General features: G+C 44.9%; 1 protein-coding gene across 8 annotated transcripts in view; it reads right to left on the bottom strand.

Annotated features, from left to right (window-relative positions):
• PHC2 (polyhomeotic homolog 2) overlaps positions 1–13,671 on the bottom strand; it is a 556,042-nt gene that overhangs the window by 113,102 nt on the left and 429,269 nt on the right. The window lies entirely within an intron of this gene.

Below are 13,671 nucleotides of genomic sequence, written 5' to 3'. Positions count from 1 at the left end.
CGGCACAAAACAGGCTTGAAGGCTCTTAGCGCCACATAGAAATGGGCAACAGAACTTCCGGCGAAGTTCTCCAAACTGAAATTCCCCTCACGTTTGCCACTCCCCAAATATATGAACAACTCCCTAAAAGGAAGGCTGTCTTTCCAGCATGCGAGGTGCCCTGGGCACGCCTGGGGCCATCCATCAATCCTTGTACAAGTATCCTCGGGCAAAGAAGAAGAAAGACGCAGGACTGCTTTTTGTAGACAGTATTAAAGCATCAGTAATCATTTTGGATTTAGCAGTGCTCTGTTTTTCAGCTCTCAGGGGAATGGCACTTCCAGACTACCCGCAGTAAAGCGCTGAGATCTTTGTGTAACCTGCAGGCCATGTGTCCTGTTTACCTCAACATTTCATTCCTTTGAGAATGTCTGAGTGCCACGGATCCAGGTAATAACACCGGTTATTTACTGCGCTAGGAAATAGCAAGATCCACACCTCTCTGAGAACACATAGTGGAGACATTTCCACTAAAACAGACCCTAATCCTCTCACAGTATGATCAATAGAGTCAACAAAAAAATCTAACGGAGGAAGGAGTTCGTTGAAAATACCAAGATAAAACTGTAGAGTACAATACATTATTTAGAGTTTTACAAGGAAGCTTTAGTTAGTAATATTCACTGAGCATTTACTCGTTCTGCAGAAGCAGCGCTTTTAAACAATAGTATTAGGTATTTGTGGTGAATGAGGCGGAGACACGCAATAGTGTAAATAAACTGCATTTAAGAAGAGCCTTCCAGGTACGTGGCTTCCCTCCTGCCAGCTGCAAACCAACTGGCACAGATGGAATCCACGCATCCCAACCGTATTAATGACATTACAGTGGAATATACATGAAAGGGATAACTTAAAGTCATAACATATCCCCCTCCCTTATAATAATAAAAATGATGCTACGGAAAAAACAAAAAATATATAATGCATTAAAATGCAAAGGAAACTTAACAAGATGCTGTAAAGAAATCATCTAACCACAAATACCAATGTAAGTTTCTAAACAGTTATACAATTCACGTTTTGCACCCCAGTATAAAATGGGTATAATTTCTCAACATAATCTTTCAAATAAAGAGGTGGTCTGCGAACTCTCGGACTCCTACTCAACAAGCCCCCAACTTCCTCTCTAATACCATTACCAGGGCCACTGGAATTAATGCGGCAGGAGAAGGCCAAATTATGCGGCACATATCGTAATAGTATTACTCCAATGTTTCATCATTTTTGAACTTGGTAACACTTTCTGGGCATTAGCTGCACCAAATTATGCGGCAGGAGAAGGCCAAATTATGCAGCACATATCGTAATAGTATTAATCAATTGTTTCATCATTTTTGAACTTGGTAACTATTTCTGGGCATTGGCTGCCCCACAATAGTACTAGTTGTAGGAAGCTGGTTCTGCATATATGATACCAAAGTAAGGTAGAGTGTGCAGGGAGTCCCCAGTGGTATAGCAGAGGCTAAACTAGACACGTAGTAAGAGCTCTCTTTGTGGTAGCGTGGGCGAGCAATTCGACTTATCAGGAGAGTGTTTTAAGCATTTATTGTATTCACTCAATCAAGGACCGATTTCACACTCTCAAAGACCGACTCAAGACCAATTGGGTAAGTATAAAAAAGGTATACATATGTTTTATATCTGGTACTAAGCAGGACTTGGTACAGGTAGGTAAAATGTACTTACAATTGTAAGACTTTACAAGGTAATGGAATTGGAAATGGATTTGCAATCGTTACAGGTTTGTATATACTTTAAAAACAGATTAGAAATTACTTTTGCATTACTTTTGGATTGCATAGACTACTTGGGTGGTATACCTAGATACTGTGAATCCTGCAATACAAGGTAAATAAGACTTTTTCAGGTTTGCAATATAATTACTTTTCTTTCATACAAAGGTTCAGCTCGACAACATTTTTAGGAACAAGACTCGTAACATTGGTTCATATGGGACAAATAGGATTAACGGTTCTCAGGTAAGTAAACAACTTACAAGTTGGAGTTTTGAGGGTTAGGACCAAAGTTCCCCACGGTCCAGTTGGGCACTCATGTTGCACCACCAGCGGCACTGGGGCGGCTGGGTGCAGGCAGAGTGCAGGGGCCCAAGGTTATCCAATTGGGCTAAGGGGGCCTTCGGTCAAGGACTGCTTATGAGCAGACGACTTGGCTGGGGGAGCAAAAGCTCATGTGTTTAGAATCAGCACTACAGGGGCCACCAATCAGCACAGGAGCTGCACCACCAGCGGTACAGAGACGGCTAGGTGCAGAGTGTCAAAGCGACATAGGGGGCCCTGTGGATTTCAATGGAGATCTCCAGTTTAGAAAAAATGCTGCAGGCTTGGGCAGGGAGGTTTCCTGAAGGCGATCACAGTCAGGAGAAGTAAGTTGGGTTCTTGGGGGATGCATGGACACCCTCGGTTGGGACACCCAAGGCCGTAGGATGTCAGGTGCAGGGGTGTCTTTTGGCGTCGGGTTCATCTTATCAGCTCTGGTCGTGGTCGGGGGGACCCTTTAGGTTGAGGCTGCAGGTGTCAACTTCAAGCTTGAGGAAGGTCAGGGATCACCAGATCCCAGGTCAGGATCGCTGGGGAGACCTCCTCGTGGTGTTGGGCCACTCGGGCTGTGGCGTCGGGTGCATAGTGGTGCAGAACCGCGGAGCTGCCTGGATCTGCGTTCTGGTCTTGGAGTCTTTGTTGAGCAAATCCGCGGCTCAAGGGAGACAGAGTCTTTGAGTTGAGTGCAGGGCTTGTCCTCCAGGCTCTGGGGGGCTGCTGGACACGCCGGGGTTTCTGCTGTAGTCAGTTCGGAGTCGGGACAGGCCGGTAGGTGTCCTCTTCTTCCTGGGATAGCACAACTCTTTGGTCCTTCTTCTTTCTTCCTCTAATCTGAGGAGACAAGGTTCAGGGTTGCCCCATAATACTACATTTAGGGGCATTAAAGGGGTGTGCAGATCGGGGCAAATGGGTCCCTTCCTTGGGGTGGATACACCCCCTATTATACCACCCTTTAGTTGGAGGGGGGTATGAGCCTCTTCCTAATTGGCTGGGTCCCCTTATCTTCAAGATGGAGGGGACAGAGATGTGTGCTTCACCTCTCCTCCCCCACATGGGCACACCTCTCCTCCTAACTTAGTTTTCCTGCTGATTCTCCCACTCAAAGTGGGGGTCAGAACAGGTGGAGACAGTTGCTGGTGGTAGCAAAAGGCAGGGACAGCTTGCAAAGGCTGCAGGCCTTTGAAGCTTCCTGTTTGTGGACCCAGGCCATCCTGGGGGAGGAGGCATGATACCTACGCCCAGGATGGGTTTTCTTTCTGGACCCAGAGAGCGGAGGACCTCTACACAGGGGTCCAGAGACCTATGTGGTGGTGTTAAATGGCGGGCAGCCATTCAGGAAATACACCAAGGCTGGTCGTTTTCCAGGGGGCATCACTAAGATGCCCTCTGAGTGCATTTTACATTATTTCCCACAATGGCGTCAGTGTGAGTTTAATGTGCTGAGATGTTTGCTACCAAACTTCCCAGGTTTTGGTAAAGTCATGATGGAGCTGTGGAGTTCATAATGACCAACCCCCAGACCATATACTCTTTAGGGCTTTAGTACACTTACAACATCTAAGTATGGACTTAGACACTATAGGGGTACAGGTTCATGCCACTGTACCCTCACCTGAGGGCTAGTGCACCCTGCTGGAGGGGTGACTTACCTAGGCCCCAGGAAGTGGGTTGCAGGCAAGTGTGTCATGTCGACTTCACTTTTCTCTGCACCAAAACACACAGCCTGCAATAGCAGTATATGAGTGTTAAGGCACAGGGCCTCTAAGGGTGGCACAATAGGTGAAGTAGTCCTTAGAGGCCTTCCCTGGTCACAGTGCCCATGGTACCTTTTACAAGGGCTTACCTGTGGCCGGAGATGTGGCAATTGTGGGTAAAAAGGTACAGCTTTGGTAAAGAACACAGGCCCTGGGAACCTCATTGGCAGGGACCCCGGGCACCCCTAGTGCATCATGTATCAGGCAAAAAGTGGGGGGTAACCATGTAAAAAGGGGCACTTCCCTACGCCAGATTACCACCAAAATATAGCAATAAGCAACAAAAAGGTGAGCAGTCCAGCTTTGGAAAGGGCCTTCCATTGCACGGCCACACGTGCCGCTGCATTTTTAGTAACGTTTGAAACATTTGAGCTTGCAACAAAAAATATTTTTATAAAACTCTGCAGATTATGTGGCAGATTTATTATGTGGCCCAAGCAGCAAATCTATAATTATGCAAAAATCACCACGGCTGAACAATTGCATATTTCCAGTGGCCCTGACCATTACTAACATTACCCCATATCTCCCTCCTGTTACCAATCAAGTCACTGTCTTCCATCATCATATACCCACTGATGCCCCTGGTACTACAATGTGCAGGCAAGCTCCAAACACTGGCCGCAGAAGAAAGGCCAAACGGCATTACAATTCTGATGTCCCCTGCATCGTTAATAAAAGCTGTTAAATTTTTCGATTTTTCATGTAAGCAAATCTGATTGAATGCATTTTTAAGATCTAAGTTAGAGAAAACATTTCCCACATTCAGCAATAAAAACATCTCATTTATATTAGGCAACGGGAAGTTGTCTGTTACTATCTCATGATTCACACTTATCAGGTCCCCACAGAAACGTAACCAACCATCTGTTTTTTTTTGTGATGACCACCTGAGACACCTAGACGCTTCTACTGGCACAATTACACCCTCCCAAGCATGTCATCCAACATTGTTTCACCTCACCCCTAATCACAACAAGCACCCATCTCACTTTATGTTTCATTGGTATGGCTCCTTTCCTGAGCTTAATCTCATGGACATAACCCTTCAACTGGCCCAATTCTTCTCTGAACACATCCTTGACTTCTTCAAATATACTTTCAAGATTAGTTTCCCCCCTCCACCATCACTTGGTTAGGTGCCGTGAGATTTTGGATAGTATGCATATTGAATTGGTGTTCCCAACCCAATATTAGAGGTCCACTCTCTGCCATATACACCTTGCCCATTACCTCACACGACTCAAATTTGATAGGCATAGAAAAGTAACCTAAAATATCTATGAACTATCCCGGATACCTCCACAGGATTGGTATCTTTGGGGGACTGGGCAACATCTGACCATTTTTCCAAAAACAATGTTCTGGGAATGATGGTAAACATGAACCCCGAATCCACCATCAAATCCAGTTCCCTTCCCTTTACCAAGAAGCAAACAGGACGGGCTCTTCTGCCCTCACAATCACCAACGTGCTCCACTATTTAAATGGGATTTTCACAACTGTCTATGAGAACTTCTCCAATTTCGGTTACGGCTACACTCACTTTAGCGCTTCCCTTTCACACAAGTATAATGCCTGCAACGTCCACACATTAGACACTATTTGTGGCAAAACAGGATTTAGAATCACCTAAGTGTGAATTGCTTCCACACCTAAAGGAGGTCTTTTGACCTTGTTTTGGGCAACAACTTTCTACTGAATTTCTTTGATAATTTTCCAATACTAATTTAACACACCAACACATTCCTGTTGCCATTCTTCCTTATGTATGGTGACACACCTGCTACTTCAGCCACTTCTCTTTTGCCCATTTCCCACATACAAAAATCTGACTCTTGCACTATTTCAGCAATCTATATAGCATCTGTCAACGAGGGATTCGTCGCTGCCTGCAATCTTTCCGGAATTTCTTTTACATCCACACAGTATTATAGGTTGGTCCCTTATTAGTTCATTCATCATTCCTTTGACCAAACTGGCACTATACGAATAATTCATGTAATCTTGAAACAAAGTCATCTATGCACTCTTCCGGTTTCTGAGGGTGTGTATAGAATTTATATTTCAACATTGCTATCTTAGTCTCCTTTACCTACGCTCCAGGCGTGACTTTGTTTCCTTACACTCATCTTCAACGGGCTGATTTACGGCATCTAAAATTTCTGGTAGGTACTTAAATATGTGTTGACCCTCACTCCCCAACACACTTAACAATAACACTTTTTCTTTTCTCCCTGCACCAAAACTGTGGCCATCTAGGGCTAGTAGATAGTTTTCAAATATATCCACCCAATCTTCCCATGGTATAGGAGGTGACCCTTGATGAGCCAAGAAGACCACCTGCATTAATATGGAGCTGGTTGCCATGAGAATGGATATTGGAAAAACGATGCTTTTCTAAAGTACACAGATGCCAACAGCTGTACTTACTTTTAAACCTTAAAGACTAATGCTTTTCAATTCAACAGATGAAAGACTGAGGTGTGCAAAGGGTTCTATGTCACCAAATTGTGGTGAATGAGGCTGGAGACATTCAAAAGGGTAAAAAAAAACTGCATTTAATGACAGACTGCCAGGTACGTGCCTTCTCTCCTGCCAGCTACAAACCAACTGGCACAGTTGGAATATATGCAACGCAATCTTCTGAATGACACAACATTAGAACATACATGAAAGGGATAACTTAAAGTCATAACAGTATTCCTTTTCAATTGTATGCTTATGTTAAAAACAACGATGGTTTGATGGTCAAAAAAGCATAAAGTTCCACGATCCTTAATGTCCCCAAAGACTGTCTACTCTTAAAAGTTTTTGTTTTGCTACCTAGGTGGGAATGCCAGACACAAAAGTCAGCAGATTATATATATGTACTACACCCTTAACTAGGGCAAGAATACATCTTGCAAGGTGCATGAAGACGTCATGGTTCTCTTCATGGATGTAAAATTAAAATATTTTTTGATGGATTTTGTACTTTTACCTGCATACCATTCTTTTTATTACGAGGTACGTTTTAATTGCGCTTACTCAAAATATATTGTGTGTGTGTATATGTATCAATCAATTTACGCAGCAGCTACGGCATAAAGAACAGCACTCCCAAGTCAATCCCAAGTAAAGAGATAGATTATGCTTATATTATACCCGTGTATAAATGTAAATTTAGGTAAAAATAAAAGACTCTGTAATTTGCAGCCATGAAGAAATTCTGTTAGAAAGTACACATAAATAAATGTACTATTTCGACCAGCGGTATAATAAATTAAAAGTAAAATACATTGTCATCCGATCTTAGAAACATAGAAAAGGAATTTATTTCAGTTTTTTTTACCCAAGATGAGCCAAGCAGACCACATATAAGCGACTGACCAAACCATAAAAATATCATCAGCCTTGTAGCTGGATAATGAGCATCAGAATGTCTTACTCCATTGATTTTGAATAGAGTGAGGAGCCAATCCAGTCTTGGACCCACTGTTAAGTACAATGGAGCATAAAGTGCAATACTGAGTCTTTGCCTCTAACATGCAAGTACAGAATTGTGTATCCCATTTTGAGCAATACACTCTAGTTGGGATAAGTCCCTAGCCTAAATGTATATACATTCACTAAAAAGAAAACAAAGGTTACAGGGACTTTATCGTTCGGTTTAGATTTTACATGCACAGAACCATAGAAATTCTTCAGTTATAGTTATGCTTGTCTCAATAAACTATAACTTGTTCCCTAAGGTAACTATAACTTGCGCCCCCACTATGCACAGGTTTCTCATCAATAATTTTATTCTGAATGCTGTAGTGTTATTATCAATGATATCATTGAAGATGTTAGTACGGATGTAATATCTGGGTTATTTAGCAGTGCTTGGCGAGGGCGCAACTCCATGTCTGGATTCAGTCTAATGCCTAGGAAGAATTCAAAAGAAGAAAAAAAAAATCACTATCAGTAGCTTCCCACTTTAATCAAAGAACACAATTTGTCCAGAAATAACATTTTTTTTTACCCTAAACAGCTGCCCATTCCTGGGCCCATCAGTTTTTACAGTAATACATAATGATACATAATGAAGGGCTCCATATTCCAGTACAAGGCGCTGCCCCTGAATTGATGTGATATTCTTGAATGTTGTCACCAAAAACGCCATTACCACTACCCCCTTATCAAGAAACTACAACCACATTTTCTTTTTGTGTCTCAGTGCTTCCTTCTTTTTAAGGGTCGTTCAGAAGCTGCCTTTGTGTCACTCTCCACCACCCCTAATAAAATGTGGTTATAGTGGTCATTGTTTTCTTAGATAAATATTTATTCCATTAAAAAAATACACTACCATAAGCTGCACATTCCCTTGTTAGCTTACGCCTGGTCATGGCATATTCAGCTCAGAGGTATCTCTGTAGTTCTATTTAACAAGCACTGGCAAAGCCAATAGGTCGGGCCTATTCGGGAGCTATTGGCTTTGGCAATGTGTTTTAGCCAGGTTGCACACCAGTATGGCTGCTGTTTAGCATGGCTAAAAGTTAGTGGCGAGGTGGGGTGGCCTAGATTGGAGTTGGGTTGAGAGGCGTAGATTGGGATAGAGTGGGTGGAGTGGAAAGTGGGGTTGAATGGGGTAGATTGTTGTGGGGTAGATTGGAGTTGAGTGGGGTATATTGGATTGTGGTAGACTGGGTTATAGTAGATTGGCGTACGACATTGGGGTAGATTGAGGTGGATTTGGGTAGACTGGAGTGGGGTAAATTGGAGTAGGGTGGGGTAGATTGGGGTAGACAGGGTGAAATGGAGTGGGGTAGATTGAAGTGGAGTCGGGTAGATGAGGGAAGAGTGGGGTGGATTTGGGTAGAGTGGAGTGAGGTAGATTGGAGTGGGGTGGATTCGTGTAGGGTATATTGGGGCAGATTGAAGTGGGGTAGATTGGAGTAGAATAGATTGGAGTGGGGTATATTATAGTGGGATGGGGTGGGGTAGATTATACTGGGGTGGATTTAGGTAGATTAGGTTAGATTAGAGTGGGATAGAGTGGAGTAGATTGGGGTAGACTGTAGTGAATTGGAATGGGTTATTGGAGAGGAGTGGATTGGGGTAGACTGGAGTGTAGTGAGATACATTTAAGAAGAGTGGAGTGGGGTAGATTGGAATAGAATAGATTGGCATGGGATGGGGTAGATTGGAGTAAAGTAGATTGGGGTAAATTGGAGTGGGTTAGAGTCAGTAGGGTAGATTGGGATGGAGTAGACTAGTGGGGTAGATTGGAGAGGAGTGGATTGGGGGAGACTGGAGTGTAGTGGGGCATATTCGGGTAGACTGAAGTGGAGTGGGGTGAGTAGAGCGGCATAGAGTGGAATGGTGTGTTGTGTCATGGAGTGAGTGTCGTGGAGTTGAGTGGCGTGTAATAGGATGTCTTAGAGTGGAGGGGCATAGAGTGGAGTGGAATGTGGTAGAATGGAGTGGCTGCGAGTGGAAGTGCATAGAGTGGAATATAGTGTTGTAGAATAGAGTGTTGTAGAGTGGAGTGGAATAAAGTGGAGTATGCATGGTGTGGTAACGCACTGCCATTACAGACAACACACTTTCAATTGAAATGAGCAATACATTTGCAACGACTTACAGTTCTACTGCGCACAAACGAAAAATGTGTGGAAATGTCATCACCTATTGAATTGATGTGTTTTGATCATATTGACTTATTTGTTTCTACTGCACTTCAGAATTACTCAAAAAATTAGCCTTATTTGTACTTCTAATAAATTCAGAAACTTCATCACAGTTCATTTTTGTTGTGTGCTACAAAAAATAACATCCTACGCCTTTTTTTTCACATGAGTACCCAGCAGCATTGTCACAATAATTCTCTAACTTTGAAGTTAGAGAAAGAAAAGTAAACACCAAGCTCCCTCTGAAAACTGAGCCTGAAATTTGACTTCAGTCATTGAATGCACAGAAAATGTGACAAGAAAAAGATTTAAAGAGCTGTTTACAGAAATGGAGTACATGAAAGGATATGGTAAACAAGGGATGCCCACGGGAGGGACGACCTCAAGATTGACAGCCTAAAGCAAATAGCCAGAAAATAGAAAGCAAGCAAATGAGTTACAAACCACTAAGCCGTGGGTGAAATGCATTCTCAGGGATGCTTTCAGAATGCCCACAAGAAGTCGTAAGCAAACCAGACAACTGCGTTGTCTGGTAGGCTTTGACCTAAAAAGGACCAAATGACAATCCACGATTCAGGCAAAGGCAAGGAAGTCCACTTCACTGTGAGGCAGCCATGGGGGAGCCCCAAAGACAGGGAAAGTAGACTACTTCACTAGTCCCAGCCAGTAGTGTACAGCCAGGGCACATATTGTGAATTTGCCACATAAGTTGGGTAAACTGGCATGGAAGGTTAGCAGGGGGACACTGAGGGTATCACAGAGGCATAGCCAACATAAATACAAAGCAAAAGATTATCAACAAACTGTTTGTTTTTTTGTTTAAATTTCTTTATTGGGAGTTTTACATTACATGATACATAGTTACTCTTCATTATTAACACATGTTGATGCTGTCGGATTGTATCGTGGTAATGGTCTATTATGTGGCTGATTCTGGTTCGCTGTTAGTACGGCGTGGTGTCTGTAGCGGGGTGGGGGAGAGGAGTCAGGGGGTCGTGTCGTCTGTTCAGGACAGGGTTATTTTGCTAGCGGCGCCCTAGTGTACAGTCTGGTTTAGGCATCCCACGGCTGTCACGTGTTGGTCAGCGTTTGTGCCATGGGGGACACGGGTGGAGTTTGGGATTGAGATCGTGTGGCTGGGGGTGATTCCTCTGGTGTAGTTTCCTGTATAAATTGAAATAGTAGTTGTGCCCATTCTATAGAGATGGGATGCTTACGTATCCCATTCACCTCCTCGTCTCTTAGTGTTTCTTCCTCTGCCGCACCCCATTTTATCATGGCACCTATCCGGGCTGCTTCTGGGGGTCCTGTTTGGGTCCTCCAATGCATGGCTATTCCACGCTTCGCTAAGAGAATGGCTAGGGATGCAAACCGACATTGTACCTTTTCTGTCTTACGCCTGCGTAAGATTCCCAGGGCACATGCCTCCAATGTAGATATGGGCATGAGATTGACTGTCGCCCGGAATTTTTGGTGCACCCTATCCCAATACGGTTGAATCGTGGGACAGTCTCAGAACATATGTTTAAAGTTCGCCTCAGGAGTCTGGCATCTAGGGCATGCGAAATGTGTGTCAGGGTAAAAACAGTGGAGTCGGTGGGGTGTTAAGTATGCACAATGTAAAATGTTGAATTGAATATTCTTGAATCGTGCATTCCTAGAAACTTTTTAGGGTACTACAATGCTTTTTCCCATTCTTTGTCATGGAACACCCGTCCCATCTCATCCTCCCATTTCTGTCGTAAATCATGCAAGGGGGCTGTGATCAATTCCCGGATCGCTTTGTAGTGCCAGGTGACTAAATGTCTCCCTGTACTCATGCGTAGAATAGTGTGTAGTACCGGGTGCGTCGGTGGTTCCCCCTCATTGAGATCCCAGCAGTGTCGGGCGCTATCTGCTAATTCTCTGTGTATCAGGAATTGTCCTGGTGGGAGGACATAGCATTCCCTCATTTGGGCATATGTTCTCAGCTGCCCGGCCTCGAACAGGGACTCGACCTCTGTCACTTCGTGATCGGTCCATATCTGGAGGGCCCTGGAAGTGTAATATTTCTCCCGTTGGGGGAATCCTACCAATGGGAGTAATGGGGAGTAGAGGGGCTGATCTCTTGACAGACGGTGGATACGCATCATGCATTTGAGGGCTATTGAGACCTGTAGGGGGTGGGTACGTATAGGTTTGATACCCGGCATCAGAATTCTCAGGAGGGCAGGGAGAGGTACACGGCCATCGTTGGAGATCGTCTCCTCCATGTGGTGTTCGGCTGTCCAATGAGATAACCACTGAAGTTGAGTTGCTAAGAAATAAGCCTCGAAGGAAGGAGCTCCCAGACCCCCTTGCGTTGTGGGTAAGTAAAGTGTATGTAAGGCCACCCTGTGTCTGCCACCCCCCCCCCCCCCCCATATTAATGTTGTGAGTAATGTGTCCAGCTCTTGAAAAAGGAGCGAGGTGGTATTACAGGGAGATTAGTTAAGGAGTAAAGCAGTCTGGGTACCATAATCATCTTTGCTAGGGCTACACGCCCTATGGGGGTCAAGGGTAAGGTCTTCCAGAAGGTGACCGCCGCACGTAGCCCTGCCAAAGTCTTGCACTGATTCCCCTCATAAAGGTTCTCGGGTGAATGATACAGTCTCACTCCTAAATACCTGGGTGCCGCAGCATTCCAGCCGAGTGTCTGGGGTCCTATCAATACTTCCGAGGGAGCTAGGTGGGGACTGAGTGGACAAATCCTGGATTTGTCCCAATCGACAGGCCTCTGCAAAGCTTTGTAATATCGTCCATATTGGCGTTAAGTCGCTCGTGATGTCCCGCACATAGATCAAAAGGTCGTCTCCGTATAGTGATACGCAATGTGTTGTGTCTGCTATTGGAATGCCCCATGCCTCGCCTGCCTGACGTAAGCGGATAGCCAGGGGCTCCACTGCCAGGGCAAATAGGAGGGGAGACAGGGCCTCCACCGGCAATGGGGTTGAAATGTATTTTCCGATTCTCACCCTAGCTGTGAGGCCCCTATAAAGGAGGTGCGTGTATGCCATCAGGGTCGGTCCGACACTTATTTTCTGGAGGACGGCGAATAGGTATGGCCATAGTAATGCATCAAAGGCCTTTTCACGTTCCAAAATTAGGCATGCAGCACGGGGGAATCGATCTGTCACTCTATCCTGTATATAGAATAGTCTGCGTATATTCTGTGAAACGTTACGTCTGGGGAGAATCCCGCTTTGGTTTGGGTCGATCAACTGAGGGATGACTTGGACATATCGATCTGCCAACATTTTGCCTAAAATTTTACAGTCTGCATTGAGCAGGGTTATTGGTCGATATGAGGACGGGAGTGTAGGGTCTCTATGTGGTTTGAGGAAGGTCACCAGGGTAGATTCCCTAAGTGAGCTCGGGAGTTCGCCTCTTTGTAGTGCATCCTCATACATGGAAAAGAGCCGTGGGGTCAGCTGGACTGAGAAGGTGGTATAGTGTTCGAGGAGAAAGCCATCCATGTGTGTCGTGCCAGTGCTTGGATTGCGTGGGCTACTTCCGGCGGTCTAATCTGTGTCTCTAACGCCTTCCCATCCGCTGATGGAATGGTGGGTAGAGGCAGTGAGTGGAAGAACTGGGACAACACTTGCTGTGTCGACGGTGGCGTAGCCTGATAGACTCCCGTGTAATAGTCATGAAAGATGCATAGCATATCCACTTATGACTGTTTAGGTGTGCCCGCCGCGTCCACCAGTTCGGTGATCGGTTTCATATCTGTGTCTTGTTTCGCAAGCCAGGCTAGGAGTGTTCCTGCCCTATTTCCCTCCCTATGCACCCGTGCGGCATAGACCCGGAAGTTATATATGCGAAGGTCTCTCATTGTCTCCGCGTAAACTGTTCTGGCCACCACTACTTTCTCCGGGGTAGCTTCCCCTTTATCCATGCTTTTTGTTAGGCCCGCCAATCTTGTTTCCGCAGTTTGGAGTGATTGCTCTAGTGTTTTTCGCACTCCCACTATCTGTTGGATGCAGTGTCCCCTGGCTTCGACCTTAAACGCTTCCCATTCTATCAATCTAGATGTGGCTGTGCCTGTATTTAATGCGAAGTATTCTCGGGTGTGGTCGCCATGCGTGTGACAGAACGCCTGATCAGTAAGGCATTCCCAAGGAAACGTCCATGTGGGTACGGGGGGGT

Source organism: Triturus cristatus, chromosome 1_2, assembly GCF_964204655.1.
Source record: "Triturus cristatus chromosome 1_2, aTriCri1.1, whole genome shotgun sequence".
Classification (NCBI taxonomy): Eukaryota; Metazoa; Chordata; class Amphibia; order Caudata; family Salamandridae; genus Triturus; species Triturus cristatus.
Note: the sequence above shows the minus strand (reverse complement) of the source record. Positions and strands in the feature narration are given on the sequence as shown.